Source organism: Micropterus salmoides, unplaced genomic scaffold (assembly GCF_014851395.1).
Source record: "Micropterus salmoides isolate LMB-PRFRI ecotype aquatic unplaced genomic scaffold, ASM1485139v1 Ms_hic_scaffold_15, whole genome shotgun sequence".
In the NCBI taxonomy this organism is placed as follows: Eukaryota; Metazoa; Chordata; class Actinopteri; order Centrarchiformes; family Centrarchidae; genus Micropterus; species Micropterus salmoides.
This window is the reverse complement of record NW_024040596.1, coordinates 888,729-903,728: the sequence shown is the minus strand read 5'-3', so window position 1 is coordinate 903,728 and position 15,000 is coordinate 888,729. Positions and strand designations below refer to the sequence as shown.

The window sequence follows — 15,000 nt, the reverse complement described above, 5'->3', positions numbered from 1 at the left end:
CTTTTCCCTGTAACTAGTAGTGTAATTGTAAAGTGAAGTGTAGTTACTTTTCTAAAAAACTCGTTACTAAACGCACCATCCTTGACATGAATCCACGACTGTGCGGCAGCTCAGCGGTACCGTATGTAAAGACCATAGCATACTCGCTGTTGTGAATACGATATTAGTTAATAACTCGGGAGAGATGCTTTGTTTGGGGGCAAAGGCAGGGTGGTAGTGAAAGCAGTGTTTCCCATAATTAGCCTATAATTTGGTTAATTGTCAACGCTGACCACCACATTAATTTAAAAATTTTTTTACTAGGCATATTTAAAATCATGTTTGACCGAGGAGCTGTATTGAGGAGCAAATATTCGTGCAGCACCTCCTGGCTCGCGCTCTCTTTCTCTCTCGTGAACACCGCTGCACAAACTTGTCCAAAGTCTGTGTTCGGTCCCGTTCATACAGTGTTTACTGGGAGGCTGCTGAGCGCGGTGTCGTTGCACGCTTGGCTCCTGTTCTGGTGCCCAAACCAGCGCCGCTTGCTGAGGCCTAAAACCTCCAGTGCCTGAGTAGAGGTGTAACGTTAAACACAAAACACTCCCAGGTGCTGCGAGCTCCCAGTCCGGGCTGAGTCAGCTACGACCACTAGGCTAACTGAGCTTATAAGATCACAGCAGCTACTTAATGGCACTTAGCAGTTACTTTAGCAACAAGTAACACATCTGTTCATCAGCAACCTCCGTAAATCACAGAGAGTTGAGACAGAGTAGCTGGGGGACACGGGGAACTTATTTTATGAGGCCCAACAGTTACTGTGTTGCCTTAGTAGACAGCAGAGGACGCAGACAGAACTAAATAGATTGTGATCTGTAGCACGACAGTAATGATCTCTCTGAAAAGATAGATCGTGGAGACATTTTAATCGTCCACAATCTAATATTGCCCACCCAGTAATAAGTAAAGTAATACTTTAAAGGAGTAATAACTAGTAATATATAATAATTTCTGAGTAACTTGCCCAACACTGACCATCATAAATTAGAAAAGAGTTACAAACAAACACTCAAACAAAAGTACACTTACAGTAAGAGTAAAGTAGTACTCTACTTGTCTTTTGACTGAGTTAAAGTATGAAACAAAGGCAGGAGTTTTTGTATATTTCATAATTAAAGCAATTTAACTCACCATCAGTGAGTTCTCCTTATCTCTAACTCAGCGCAGGGGTCAGAACCTCCATCTGAAAAACAAGAGCATACAAAAAGTAACACCTCATACTATATAGTGTGGGTAAGGCTGCATCCTTCTGTATTTGTTAACTGTTAGAGAGTTGAAAAGTGTTTCAGGTTTTAAATGGACAGCATCCTTACTGCCAAAAACATATTATCCACTGGTCTTCCTCTCTTCACTGTGTGTGGGGTGGAGGTGAAAGTGAGACTTTCACCTGTGAAAAACAGCAACAGTCATTTATTATTACTCTGTGCTCTAATAAAAACCTAAGTTGCAGAGTACAAAGACTGCCGGTGAATAAAAGGAGTTTTAAAATGACTTGTCTTGACCTTCCAATGTTACTGGCCTGTATGGATCAGTTACACCATTTTCACTATACTAAAACTAGAGCAATTACACACCCAATACCTCCTTTGCGAGCATTTTCTTTCCTTTCTTCATTTTCTTTTTGTTAAACATATTTCACATACTTGTTAGTGTTGTTTAGATTTTTTTATATAACACTCGGCTAATTTTGTTAGGCCTTTTTTAAATAATGACTGCACATACAGTATAAACACCGTCCGTGGAAATTGTGGTACTGACAGAGGATTAATCAGATAATTGCACACTAATAATTATACGAGGACTGAATATCAACTGCTCTTCTAAAGGTGTAACTGTTTCTACAGTGTATATATTCGCGCAACATCTCTCGCTCACTCTCTCCGTCTCTCATGAACAGCGCTGCACAAATCTCTCCAACACAAAGCTGTCAATGTCAGAGACCCACCTTAGTTGGTATAGGGAATTAAACCTGAACGTGTCACTTACAATCGATGCCGTAGCGGTGAGAGTCGAGCTTTCAGTACAACGTAAACAAAGAAAGCAGCATGTAACCTTTCAGACCCACCGCACAGAAAGAGGCCCATTATTTCAGCGACTTGCGCCGCGCTAGGGCACTTTGTTGCTGTGTAGAGGATCGCGCACCGCACGCCATGCCGCAGTCGAAGTACTTTTGTGCTGAACCCAGCGCAAATCGCTTCTTTTCTGAAAGGTTCTTTATGGAAGAACATAGTCCTTTCAATACCTTCCGTCACTGAACATTTAACGTTACATCTGTGTTGAAAAAATGTTGCCAGGTGTAAAACACTACATAACATCAGGAGCTTTTAGACTTTCAGGACTGTAGGCTACCAATTACCTGCATTTCAGTTATTAATAACACTGCATGAATGATGTCTAGATGAGAGTTGATGACAACAATTCAGTTTATTTCCCTCTTATTAACAGTTTCCCCTGGGGAATAAATGAAGTTAATATTCCTCTTATAGTAATAATACTTACATATTATAGAAACACAATTGTTAATGTAATTTAATATTAAAAATCAACTTAAGTTATTACTAGTGAAAATTAATGCATAATCGTGAAACCGTGATTATTTCTCTGACAATAATCTGTAATCGTTGCATCCCTATTGATGATAGGGCTGGGAAATCTGTCACAATTTAGGGTGCTATGATTACATAACAATAATAATTCCCAATGTATCTTTGTGGGTATAAAATTTTTGTTCCATAGAATTACTTTATGAATGACCACATTCATAACAACCTAATCATTAAAACCAATATAATAATCACTTATTTCCATTTGCTTTATTAATACAATCAAAGTACACAAACTGACAAGTATGTAACTGAATTGAATCTTGACTAATAAACTGTTGACATCTTTGAACAGACTCCACTTATTTTTCAGTAGGTCGTTTACTTGTCATCCACTCTCAACGTTTTACCCACATTACGACTGTCGCAGCAAGAACTGCATGGTATCTACAACTTTGCAAGTTGACAAGGCACAGCAACAAACTGACTGCAGTCCCACTGACATCTTGCTCTCAGGATTGGCCAAAAAGTTGCAGTCTCTGCCTGGGACTCTACTTTCATTTAAAAAAGAAATCTGCCATCAACTTTTGTCTGAGAGAACAGAACGAGCAGGGACTGATTTGAGTTCATGCTCAGGACAAAGGCTTTTTTACATAGTCATTTTAGTAGTATAGTGTTGAATAATACAAATAAATTATGTTAATAACTGACAATTAACGTAAAAGTTAATTTACCTTGAAGAAATAGTTTTTTGGGGGAATACATGTATTGTCTTTCTTTCTGAGGGTTTATTGAGAAGATCAAATCACTTTAGTGTGCATGCTAAATATAAATAAATCTATATTATCTAAAGCTAATTGGCTGCTGGCTCTAACTCCATATTTAGTGAATAGACATGACAGTCCTTTACTTTTCTCATCCAGCACTTGGCGAGAAAGTGAATAAGCACACGTACCAAAATGTTGCAACTGTTCTAACATGTCATAATATAACATCCATAACTTCACTAGAAGTTTTAGTCCGTGTACACGGTGACAGCGTGCGTGCTGGTCAGGACTGGTAAATGAAACTGTTGAAACACGAGAGACTGGCTTGTGCTGAGTAGGGATGCAACGATTACAGATTTTGTTGGTACGATTATAGTCAGAGGAATAATCACGGTTTCAAGATTATCATGATTATTATGCATTAATTAATTTAACAACACTAGTAATTACTTAAGTAGGTTTTTAATATTACATTAACAATTATAAAACTATAATATTTAAGTATTATTATTAATATAAGAGGATATTAACTTTATCTCCCAGGGGAAATTGTTATTGGGGAGGGGAATAAACTGAACTGTTGTCATCAACTCTCATCCACATGTATAAGTTTTAGTGAAAATGATGATGAATGTTCAATGATGAAAATTGAGAACATGTCTCATGCAGCGTTATTAATAACTGAAATGCAGGTAATTGGTAGCCCACAGTTCTGGAAGTTTATAAGCTCCTGATGTTCTGTTAGTGTTTTACACCTGCAACATTTTCTCAGCACAGACAGGAGGAAGCAACAGGATGTTAAATGTTCAGTGACTGAAGGTCGGCAGAGGACAACGTTCTTCCATAAAGAACCTTTCACAAAAGAAGTGATTTGCACTGTGTGGAAGCTGGGTTCAGCGCAAAAGTTCAGCTAATTTGACTGCTGCTTGCGTGCGAGCTCGTCAAGCTTTGGCGTGGCACAAGCCATTGAAAATAGGCCTCATAGCGCAGCGGTGCTGTCGGTTACACCTGCTTTGTTTGTTTATGTTGTACTGAAAGCTCGATCTCAGTGCGACAGCATTGATTGTAAGTGTCACAATTATATTTAATTCCCCAACAACCTGCCACATTATTTAAGTTATTATGTATTACCTTTACTTACTTATTTTAAAACAATTGTAAAATGGGTCGCCAAATTTACTTGGGCAGCTGTTAATCTACCTGGACGGCCCGCCCAAGTAAACCCTATGTGTGGGAAACGCTGATTAATTAACCGTGACGTTTTAAAGCACGGTTAATAGTGAAATCCAGCAATCGCTACATCCCCAGTGCTGAGCAATATCCCATTCAGTCAGCTGTTTACCCCAACCCCTTGTAAAATGTAGCTTTTCCACTGCAGGCTATATAAATCCATCTCGCCTGATGTTAGCAGTAAGATTACTGGCAGCTAAAGTTCAGGAACAGCGTTAAGATTAAGTACTGTAAAATAATCACAACTTCTAAGCCTGCAGATATTCAATTTCTGATTAGGGCTGTACGTAACGATTATTTTTCAAGTCAATTAATCAAACGATTATTTTTTCAATTACCCAATTAATCTAACGACTAATTTTCTGTATTCTAAAAGGAAAAAAGTTGCCTATTACTCGATTAACATACCAATTTATCCAAAATAAATATCAAAAACATTCCTAATAAATAAATCTATATTTTAATCATCCTGATGAAGCACATTAGAATAATGTGTGTGTATATATATATATATATATATATATATATATATAAAATAAGAATAGCAGCAAATCTTAAAATGAATCAAATTTCCACGCCATTGATGTGTTGTGATAACAACAATAACAGACATTAATTATTAGGCTACTTTACTTAAAACTTTTAATGTTTTTGACATGGATTAATTTCAATATTGAGTACTGCAGTATGATAATCAAATGCATTTCTGCATCAGTGTCGGGCAAAGAAAACAATTGAAAGGATTCACAGACTGTACAGACAGTCACAGATCGTCTGTAATGTTAGTTTCAGCTGTTTTCTCGCTCATATGTGGCCGTTAATTAAAACAGAAAATATGAAACGGCCGAACGTTCGATGTCTTGAGGTGTAACGTTATGCTACAATGACAGCAGCGGGGCAAAAATTACTTTTAACATGAAAGCGATTAAGAAATACTACGTGTCCTTGTGCTGATGATGTGCCATGCTCGTGTGGCGACAGAAAGTAAATAGGATTTGCGGTGCTGCCGTCAGTGCTCCAGGATACTTTCGCTCACGTGTTCATGCTGCTTCACGTATTCGTGGACAGTTGTGCTGCAGTGAAGCTTTTCTCAGATCACAGAGACTGTCTGTCTAAAATACTTCCAAACTTTAGATGGTCGAAGGCACGGTCTTGTAGCTGGAGCTTGTCCGGGGGAATCCTGCCAACACTGGATCGACTATGTTGACGAATTGCCCGAGCCCTAAATTCCTGTTTATATTATCGGTCTGCAGCTGATATTGTTTCATTTAAAAATGTCAGCTTTAACGCTGAATCACAACTACTACTACTTTTACAGTGAAGAAAGAAGTCAGTGTCAGGATGGAGTAAAGAGTTTGTAAAGGCACATACCTGTGTTTGACTCATAGCGATCTCTTCCTGGACCTAACACCAATGAGAATAATGAAAATGATGTCATGTTATACTCTGAACAAAATATAAAAATAACAATGTGTAGTAGTAATATTAAGTGATACAGTACTGCTGCATTTCATATCATATAATACATCTCTCTACACAGTGAGAGAGAGAGAATAAACACATGTTTTAAGTGAATTGGACACCCTGTCATAAATACGAGGTTACGTCTCAAGTCTCCAGTGAGACAATGTGCCATTTGTGCTTTGTTTCCAGATACTGCTTTATACTCAGTAGCGACTATTCAGGACACCTGTACAATCTACTGCAATTCTGTACAACAGGTTCAGTTTCTGACCATTTTGTCAGGAATGTGTAAATTCAGTTCTGTTTATTACTAAGCCTATAGTTCAAGGTGTTGTTACACTGAAAGGTGATTTTGCTCTCCCTGTTTATATATGAGTAGGGCGGAATATTAAACACATCTGAATATGATGTAGTCCAGTACAACATTTTCACCAACTATGACCTCAGTGCTAAAAAATTTAATTCACTTAACACCTATATGACTGTGTCAAAAAAGAAAACTGATTAAAGGCATCATTAAAGTAGACTTTGTGGCAGCACTGTTGTAATGGATTGTATAAGACTTTACAGGTGTACTTTATAAAGTAAGTGTTACTTTTTGAAAATCCGTTGCAGGCTGCGGGCAGATTTTACCTAATTTTATAAACAAACTGTTGTCAGGAAACATCACGTTTTCTTCTTTTTATGGTGGCAACTGTTATTCAGCTCTCCCTGTCAGAAGCTTTCCCTCCACTAACTAAACAGACAGTCACAGAGGTGGGAGTGAGACAGGCAATAGGAAAGGGTACTAAATCAATCAAGTAGTAGCTGATAAATATTTAATTTTCACACAATAAGCCATGAGAACAGAGCTGCTTTGGGATCAAAATAATAATAAAAAGAGACTGTGTTACATCTACTTCAGTGTCCTCTCTCAGGTGTAATGTTGGCTCACCTGTCTTGGGCCACATCCGCACTACTACGTTTCTGTTTAAAAGGAGATTTAAACCAAAAACGATCTCCGTCCCCAGCAGCATTTTATCTGCATAACAGAATGGATCTCTGTCTCTGAATACGTGAAGTGGCCGTCCACATAGCCTACACTGAGCATGCGCGTGCCGGTATAAACAGGAAGCACATTGTCTACTTCGCATTAGTAGAAGATTTGTTAAAAGAAGAAGGTACTACTACAGACTAAAAACCACACCAGAGATAGTTCTGCATGGATCTAACACGAGGTGGAATTGTTACTGACAGTAACAGGGGAGTTAAAAGCAGCTGTGGCAGCAGAAAAAACAGACTGGGATTTGTCGCAAAGCAAATACGGCCTCATGCACAGTAGCCTATAAGTGTATTGTTATTTACACAGAAAAAAATATTTACAATTTAACAGCACTATTCTGTTGCATCTGCACTAAATCCATTAAATATGCACTTCTGCCATCATGTTAAACCATGTACCTATCAATTGTGTGCTGGAGATCTGACTGGAGCGGTTCTGGAGCCACTCAATTAAAGTTAGAGCTTGCTGTTTTCTTCCATTCAAAATAATATTGCACATTAACATCATTTGACAAGAAGCAGAAATATCTATAAATCTTACCTGCTCTGAAATTGCCTCTTGCGTCGGTTAAGATGAAGTCTTCGTCTTTAAATTTTTCAAACAAATCTCTCCAAACTCCTGCTAACAAATCTCTCCAAACTCCGGCCACTCTCTGTTTTCTTCTGCTCCTCTCTGCTGCGCTGCTGAAAGGTTGGGGGAGGGGGGCAAGTTCCAGGTGCAGGGGGGCGTGTCCCTCCGCTGATGGCCCATTAATTAAGCCTGAGCCGAGAGGCTGCAAAGTCACCACAATATTCTCCACTTCTCAGCTCTGACACAGAGGCCTGTGTTACAGGCTACAGTGTTTAAAATAAAGCAAGAAACACATTTATCAGTGACAGTAGAAACACCAGGCTTTACATACTGTTAGAAGTAAAATTTCATATATTTAAAATTTTACTTAACTAAAAGTATAAAAGTACCATAAGCAAACACCGTAATTTAATTGTTGACTGTATTTTATTCATCTAAATCTGAAATGCAGCTAGTAACAAAATCTATACAATTTTAGACGTATAAAGAAAAATGGTGGTTTTAGAGAGTCTTGAATCTGTGGAACTGTACAGGCCACTTTGTGTGTATTTGTATATGGGGCAGCGGAGGTTTAAGGGGGACCTCAACACTGTCAGGAGAACTGTCTGTGTTCCCTCCACATTTGCCCAGGTTCTGGCTAAGACATCATAGGAAGAGACTTGAGGGAGATGCTTTGCTCAGTCTTATTAATGGCTCTTTTTTGTCCTCAGGAGATAAAAAAGGATGCCCTGAGCACATTTTGAATACTGTACCTTCTGTTTTAAGTGCAACAACTTTTCCAGTGCACCATCCAGCTGATAGTTACTTTAAATATAGTACAATGGTCCCTTACTCAAGAAAAGTAGAAATAGATATTTATCACAAGTCCTCAAAAAGGTATAAAAGTATTCCATAGTCATAGTGAATATACTTAAGTATCAAAAGTAAAAGTGCTCATTCTGTATGACATTGTAGTACCTCAGTTCATGCATGCATTCTGTCCTTAATGAATTAATCTCCAAACATCAGTGGTTGGTGTTCCAGTTATGCTGGCTGTAACAAAGTTGTGCAATATTTTCATTGACAAATAATTATTTTTCTTCATCTCAGTAACTTTATAGGGTTCAGATAAACAGCAATAAATACAATACAGGATTTAAAAATGTAGGGGAGCAAAAGTATAAAGCCCCTAAAATGAAAATACTTAACATTTACAGGAATCATATGTGAGGTTTCTTTGGCTCTTTCTCTGGTCTCATATGGTGCAATGTTCAGGGTACTTAAATTAAATTAGACTTATTCAAGATCAGTTAGAGATCTCTTGTTTTGATTGAGGAAGATATAAATGAGATGATATGTGGTTGTTTCTCCTGAGTTGAATTTAAGACGTAGGAGAAAAAATCCTTTGGTCTCACCTTAGTATAAAAGTAAATATTTTCTATTGAGGAGAAATTAAAGAAACACCTATATCTCTTCTTGGATTTTGCTTTTCTCTGTGCAAGCACCTGCAATGTAATCAAATAATCTACAAAGTAACAAATGTGAATCATTTTGGTTGGGAGGGTGGAGGTGGGTGCCATTATAAATGTACCTGAGCTGCCATTTCAGTGACTGACATGTTTTTATATCTTATGTAAAACAGGACATGATCCTGGATCATAGTAAAGATTTTCTCCAAAAATGATTGTTGTAAAACTCTCCCTGCTCTCTAAAACCATTTTTAAGGAACGAAGGCAATCCTTAGTGTCATTAGTCATTAGTATGCAGGCCATAATTTTCCTTTGGTGAGTTATTGTGTAGGCACAGAGTCTCTAAGACCAGCTACAGGTACCACTGAGGAACTAGGAGAGCAAAGAGGGCCCAGGAGAGAGGTCATGTCCGTGTGACCGAGCTGCGTGATGTGGCTGTGGAGGCTGCTCAGTGACTACCATAGTATTTGACAGGCTGAGGTCTTCTATCTTGTCCCATTCAGTAGCATAGCCAGGAACACCAGACAGGACACTGAGGATTCTCCTTGGAGTCAAACAGGTTGGTGACCAGCTGTCCAAAGTGCTGCCAAAGTTAGATCTGTCCAAATACAGGTGGAGCTGCCGCTCACTCCAGTGGCTCCCTGAACATCACACCCTCTGGGCCTACTGTATCCCTGCCCTGTAGCTGCTGAGGCAACTAAAGCTGTGCACGCTTTCACCATCTATTGTATGTGTGTGTTTTAATGAATAAGAGGTTACAAGAAACAACATTTATTTGTTAAACACAGTAGCAATATCTGTCCAAGCAGTGTTTTCATGTTCCCTCTCAGGTCACAGTGCTGTAACCACATGTGTAAATATTGTGAGCAGGGCCAGTGTGGAGACAGCTGAGGTGAATTAACACAAAGTAGTCTGTGTGTTGGAAAAACTAAATTCATAAATCATTTAGGTCAAATTTTTCAAATCATGTTCCTGAAAATAAACTTTCCCCTCCTCTCCTAGCTCCCTATGTAAGCTGTCACCAAGCTGTGTCTGGTTACCATAAAAAGATCACAGATCAAATTATTACTTTACAGTTGACTCTTTTTTTTGCTGGTCTCTACAGACAACTCTCAATTTTAGATTTATTTTCTGCTGTTCTTCTCTTACCCTGGGATTACTTGCTTTAGATAGATCTTGGCTTCATTACATTTTTCCTTAAGAGACATTTAGGTTTCACAGATCAGAATTCATTAGCCTAGCTCAATAGCTCAGCAAAAAAACAGGTCTGATAGATGCACGAATCTGAGGCTTGAAAGAAGGCCTGAAGTGCTTGGGTTATGGCTAAAAAGACCAACTCATTCTTATTTACAGGTCATCCAATACTGCATAGACTACTATTACACAACCCTGAAGATGGGTTTGTAAATGTATTTATTCTTGGTTTTAAGATTTTATATCAGCATGACAATTATAATCTGTTCTGTTAGCTAGAGTAAGCATAACACAGAATAATAAAAATAATAAAAGGTAATAACAATGAGATACAGAATAAATTATTTTTAAATGGGAAATAAAACAGAAATGAAATATTGACATTACAAATTAATTATAGGATTTGCTATGGACAAATAAATTATGTGTAGAAAATATATAAAGATAAGAAATGAAATGTGACGTGGGGGCTGAATGCACAATAAAAAGCCCATTCTGATGATATGTGATATATATATGTATGATATATATATATATATATATATGGTATATGTGACAAGTGCAGGGATTACATAAGGGAATAAAAGTCCAGTTTGATGACCCCTTCTCTTAGCAAAAGTGATTTTATAAGTAAATATCCTCAGCCAGATATTGTTAGAAATATACAATTAAATGAGCACCATCATATTTTACAATCACAGGCTGTAAAACACCCTTTCTCAACAGAAATAGTGGCCTTTGGATTCATTTCACGGCCGACTGGCAGAAATTTGAAATGGAATCAAGCCATCTTACGGCAGACGGCCCAAACAGAAATGGAACGCGCCCAGTCCACTTACGTGGACCGAGAGAGGGAGGGGGAGCGAGAGGGGGAGAGAGAGATACGTTAATCAATTGAAGCTTTGGCGTTTTGTGCACATGAGCTTATTAACTTATTAAATCGCCATAAAACAATCAAATTCGGAGCAAAGCAAAGCTAGTGAAGGTTAAAGTTACGTTAGCAGCGATGCTAACGCGCAGCTGCACCTGCAAGCAGACGTGAGCAGCGTGAGGACCGGACAGGATGATGGACAGAACTTTAAATCAGGGAGAGATACTGGTGGAGGAGAAAGTTAATAGATGATTTAAAAGTGCTTTATTTAAATGGACACGGAGCTGCCAGAACAAGAAGCAGGGGAGAGGATGCTGAGGCTATATAGATGTTTAATTAACAGAAAGGTAAGCATGTGTTTTATTAACGTTATTCCGTAGTGTTGGATGTTGATTAATTATCTTGAGAGAGTGATGAGCAAGTGGGCGTTTGTGCTGTGAAATTATAAGAGTTGACTAACTTAATGCAAACTTATGTAAGTCCCATGTTGTGGGCATGATGCCTGAATGTAATATTTTGGCTTATTGCTGTAAATACAGTGGTGGAAGAAGTACTCGATTTTCCTACTTAAGTAAAAATGCAGATACCACATAAAAAAGTTACTCAAGTAAAAGTAAAAAAGTACCTGGTTTTAAAATATACTTAAGTAATCAAAAGTACTACACATCAAAATCTATACACAGTATTTATTTTTAAATTCACTCCAGACAGCATTATAAGTTACAGTGAATCACAATAAGGAAGAGTACAAGTGGATATTTCCTATACTGTGGGAGGATTAGCCTGTGTTCTGCTCTTGTAGTAGTTTCCCCCTTCAGACCGACCTCATTTTGGACTTTGGGCATGTGCACGGGTTGTGTTGGACAAGGAGGTCAAAACTAACTGAAACACTTCTCAATTCACAATCTCATCAAAAATCCACATGTTAACGTCTGCACCTCTGATAAAGTGCAACTCACAGTCCCACACAGAGCGAGGTTGGCTTCAGTTTTCACATGTTTATATTGCAAAGCTCTAGCAGCTACGTTAGCACTCGGCCACAGACAAAAACAGAGCTGCTGCACAGTCACACCTGACACAACAATGCTCTCACTACAGTCCTCCCTCTTTAATTAGCCTGAATAGAAACCTCTTCTAGAAAAGTCCAGAGCTGCTTTGAACAGACCTCTGGCACTAACTCAGTCCTCATGAAGTCTGTTAAGACCGGGGGCCAGTCTGCCGGGTCATTTGGTGAAGCAGCAACTGTTCCGTTAGGGTCTGATGCTGGCTGTTCATCTCTGGCTGCGCTGGTAATGTCTGAGGCTGCCTGTGTTTCACCTGGGTCTGTGGGACCCGCTAAAGACGTCCGGACCGGGTCTGTGCTCGCACTGACTGAGGCCGGATGTGGATCAGCTGGGCTGACTGGCTGGAGTCTGTTCTTGTACTGGCTGATGATCCCAAATTTACTCCACTGACAAACTTAAGCAAAGCCCTTGTCAATGTAATGCAAATCCACTGCTTCCCATCTTGCATTAGTCCAGAGTTGGAAATAAACTTCACTGTCTTGTTTTAAAATGATGTATGAGGAGTGCCCTCACATCCTGTCTGGACTGGTTCACAGATGTTTATTGCTGGAATGCGTGAATAAAATTTTTTAGGCCGTGAATATGAACGCATTTCCACGTGCAATGCGGTCATCTTTTCCGAGCTGCAGTTTATAAACACTGTGGCCCATCTGCGTTATCAAACATAATAAATAGTTGTATTTTTACTCAACATTGTTCTGTCACAGTCTGGCAAGAAACCAAGACACGACAGACAAGAGCTGCGCTTCTCAGCTGGTTAGCAGGACAGACAGACAGAAATTCACAGCAGCTACACATTAACTGAACATTAGGCTACTGTTACTGTTACCTGCTGACATCAGACTCTGAGAGGAGCGAACACAAGTTTACCTGCCTGCTGTTCCTGCACTTCACTCTCACTGAGCTTCTTTCTCTTCTCGTGCCTAGAAGGATAGTCCCTCTTCATCCTCTCATTTGACACGACAGTGAGGCGGGGCCGTCCACCTCTGCGCAAGACTGACTTTATACTATCCCTGTGTAAGCCGGTGTCGCATCTGCTGGGTTAATTCGCGCAGAGTCAGCTTTATTAGTTCACATTTGTTTTTCAGTGCTGCAACCGGGGTGAGATCAGTGCTATCCACTGGCCCACCGTGCCGCCCAACAATGCACCAATATATGCACATATTGTTTATTGTGTCACTGTTGTTTAGTTTCAGCACATGTATTACCTGTGTGCCAGGTACTGTCTATAACCTACTGGGTTCAGTAGCTGACAGATGTTGTGCAAAGTTAACGTTAGTTACCACTGAAAGGAAGTATTCCTGCCTGCGGGAGTGTAAGCATTCAGTGGTGACAGCGGAGCTTCGAGTTCACCAAAGTAGATGAAAAATATAACGTGGATTGTTTAATCTATCCTTTCAGTATTGTTGTTTTATCAACAAGGTTTTGCAAAGCAAGCTAACATATGGCTTCTGCCTTCTGTAGGCTAACATTATGTGTTATTGAATCAAGAATGTATAAACAAGAAACCACATTTTTTCTCTCAGTAAAGCAAACATTTAGGTAGGTAGGTAGGTTTTATTTTCACAATATAACAAGTTGTAGAGTGAAATTGAGTTTTATAACTCCCTTCTGCTACATAGCAGACAGGAAACAATTAATTATAAATATAATTAACAGAAATAAACTATCATCACTGGAGCAGTGCTGAGGATGAACTAGAGTTTAAGAGTATAGTTTGGGGGGGAAAGCTGCTCTGCAATCTGGTGGTGCAGCAGCAGAAACTTCTATATCTCTTCCCAGAAGGCAGCAGGGTGAACAGGCTGTGGCTAGGTGGGAACTGTCCTTTAGTATCCTTTGGGCTCTGCAGGCACCTCACCTCACTGATATCACTGATGCTCGGGATGGGTACCAATGATCTTCTGTTGATCTTCTGGTGTCTGATTTCCTCCAGAAATCCAGTCGTAATCTTAGCTTTCTTTCTTCACCACGTGGAGATGTGAGACGACCATGTCAGGTTCTCTGTGATGCCGATTCCCAGGATCTTGAAACTATTCACCTGCTCCACCTCAGCTCTACTGATGCCGACAGGAGTGTGTGTCTTTATCTCCTTCTTCCTAAAATCAATGAGCAGCTCCTTGGTTTTGCTGACGTTGAGCGGTAGGTTGTTCTCTGAGCACCACTCTACAAGATTATGAATTTCCTCCCCATATGAAGTCTCATCCATGTCGGGGGATGCAGTCGTGGGTGTACAGCGTGAACAGGAGGGGTTGAGCACACAGCCCTGGGGGCTCCCGTGTTGAGCACTAGAGTTGTGGAGGTGAGTCCGCCAATCCGAACTGACTGGGGCCCGTTCGTGAGAAGTCCACTATCCAGTTGCAGAGTGTTGTATTTAAACCCAGAGTGCTGAGTTTGCTGATCATTTTCTTAGGGGACATTGTGTTGAACGCTGAGCTGAAATCCACAATCAGGATTCTGAAGTAGGTGGTGTTTTTCTCAAGGTGTGTATATATTAATACATATAATAGATCTGTTTTAAAGTTGAGAGTCTAACAATGTTGTAGGCAGTCAGCAATCAATGTATAAATGGATTTCTCTGAAAATACTTACTTCTTTGGAGAAGCTATAACTGGCCATATAGACTAGTAAAAACCTGGTTGGGGATAAGGTTAGGTGAGGTGTTTCTGTGTTTATTGCGAGATCTCTCTATGAAAGTGATTTGTGTTTTGGATTCTATTCGCTCATGAGTTCAAGCGAGCACGTGTACGAGCGCACGCCTGGTTGCAATCTTA

At 39.4% G+C, this 15,000-nt stretch overlaps 1 long non-coding RNA gene across 1 annotated transcript in view; it reads right to left on the bottom strand.

The window, feature by feature from the left end:
• The window catches only part of LOC119903750, a 9,145-nt gene extending 320 nt beyond the window's left edge, over positions 1-8,825 (bottom strand). Inside the window, exons 1-3 of the long non-coding RNA XR_005444615.1 lie at positions 7,623-8,825; positions 5,948-5,980; positions 1,168-1,219 (exon numbers count right to left, since the gene is read on the bottom strand). This is a non-coding gene — a long non-coding RNA (uncharacterized LOC119903750). The remainder of the gene's footprint in view (positions 1-1,167; positions 1,220-5,947; positions 5,981-7,622) is intronic.
• Positions 8,826-15,000: the final 6,175 nt, after the last annotated feature.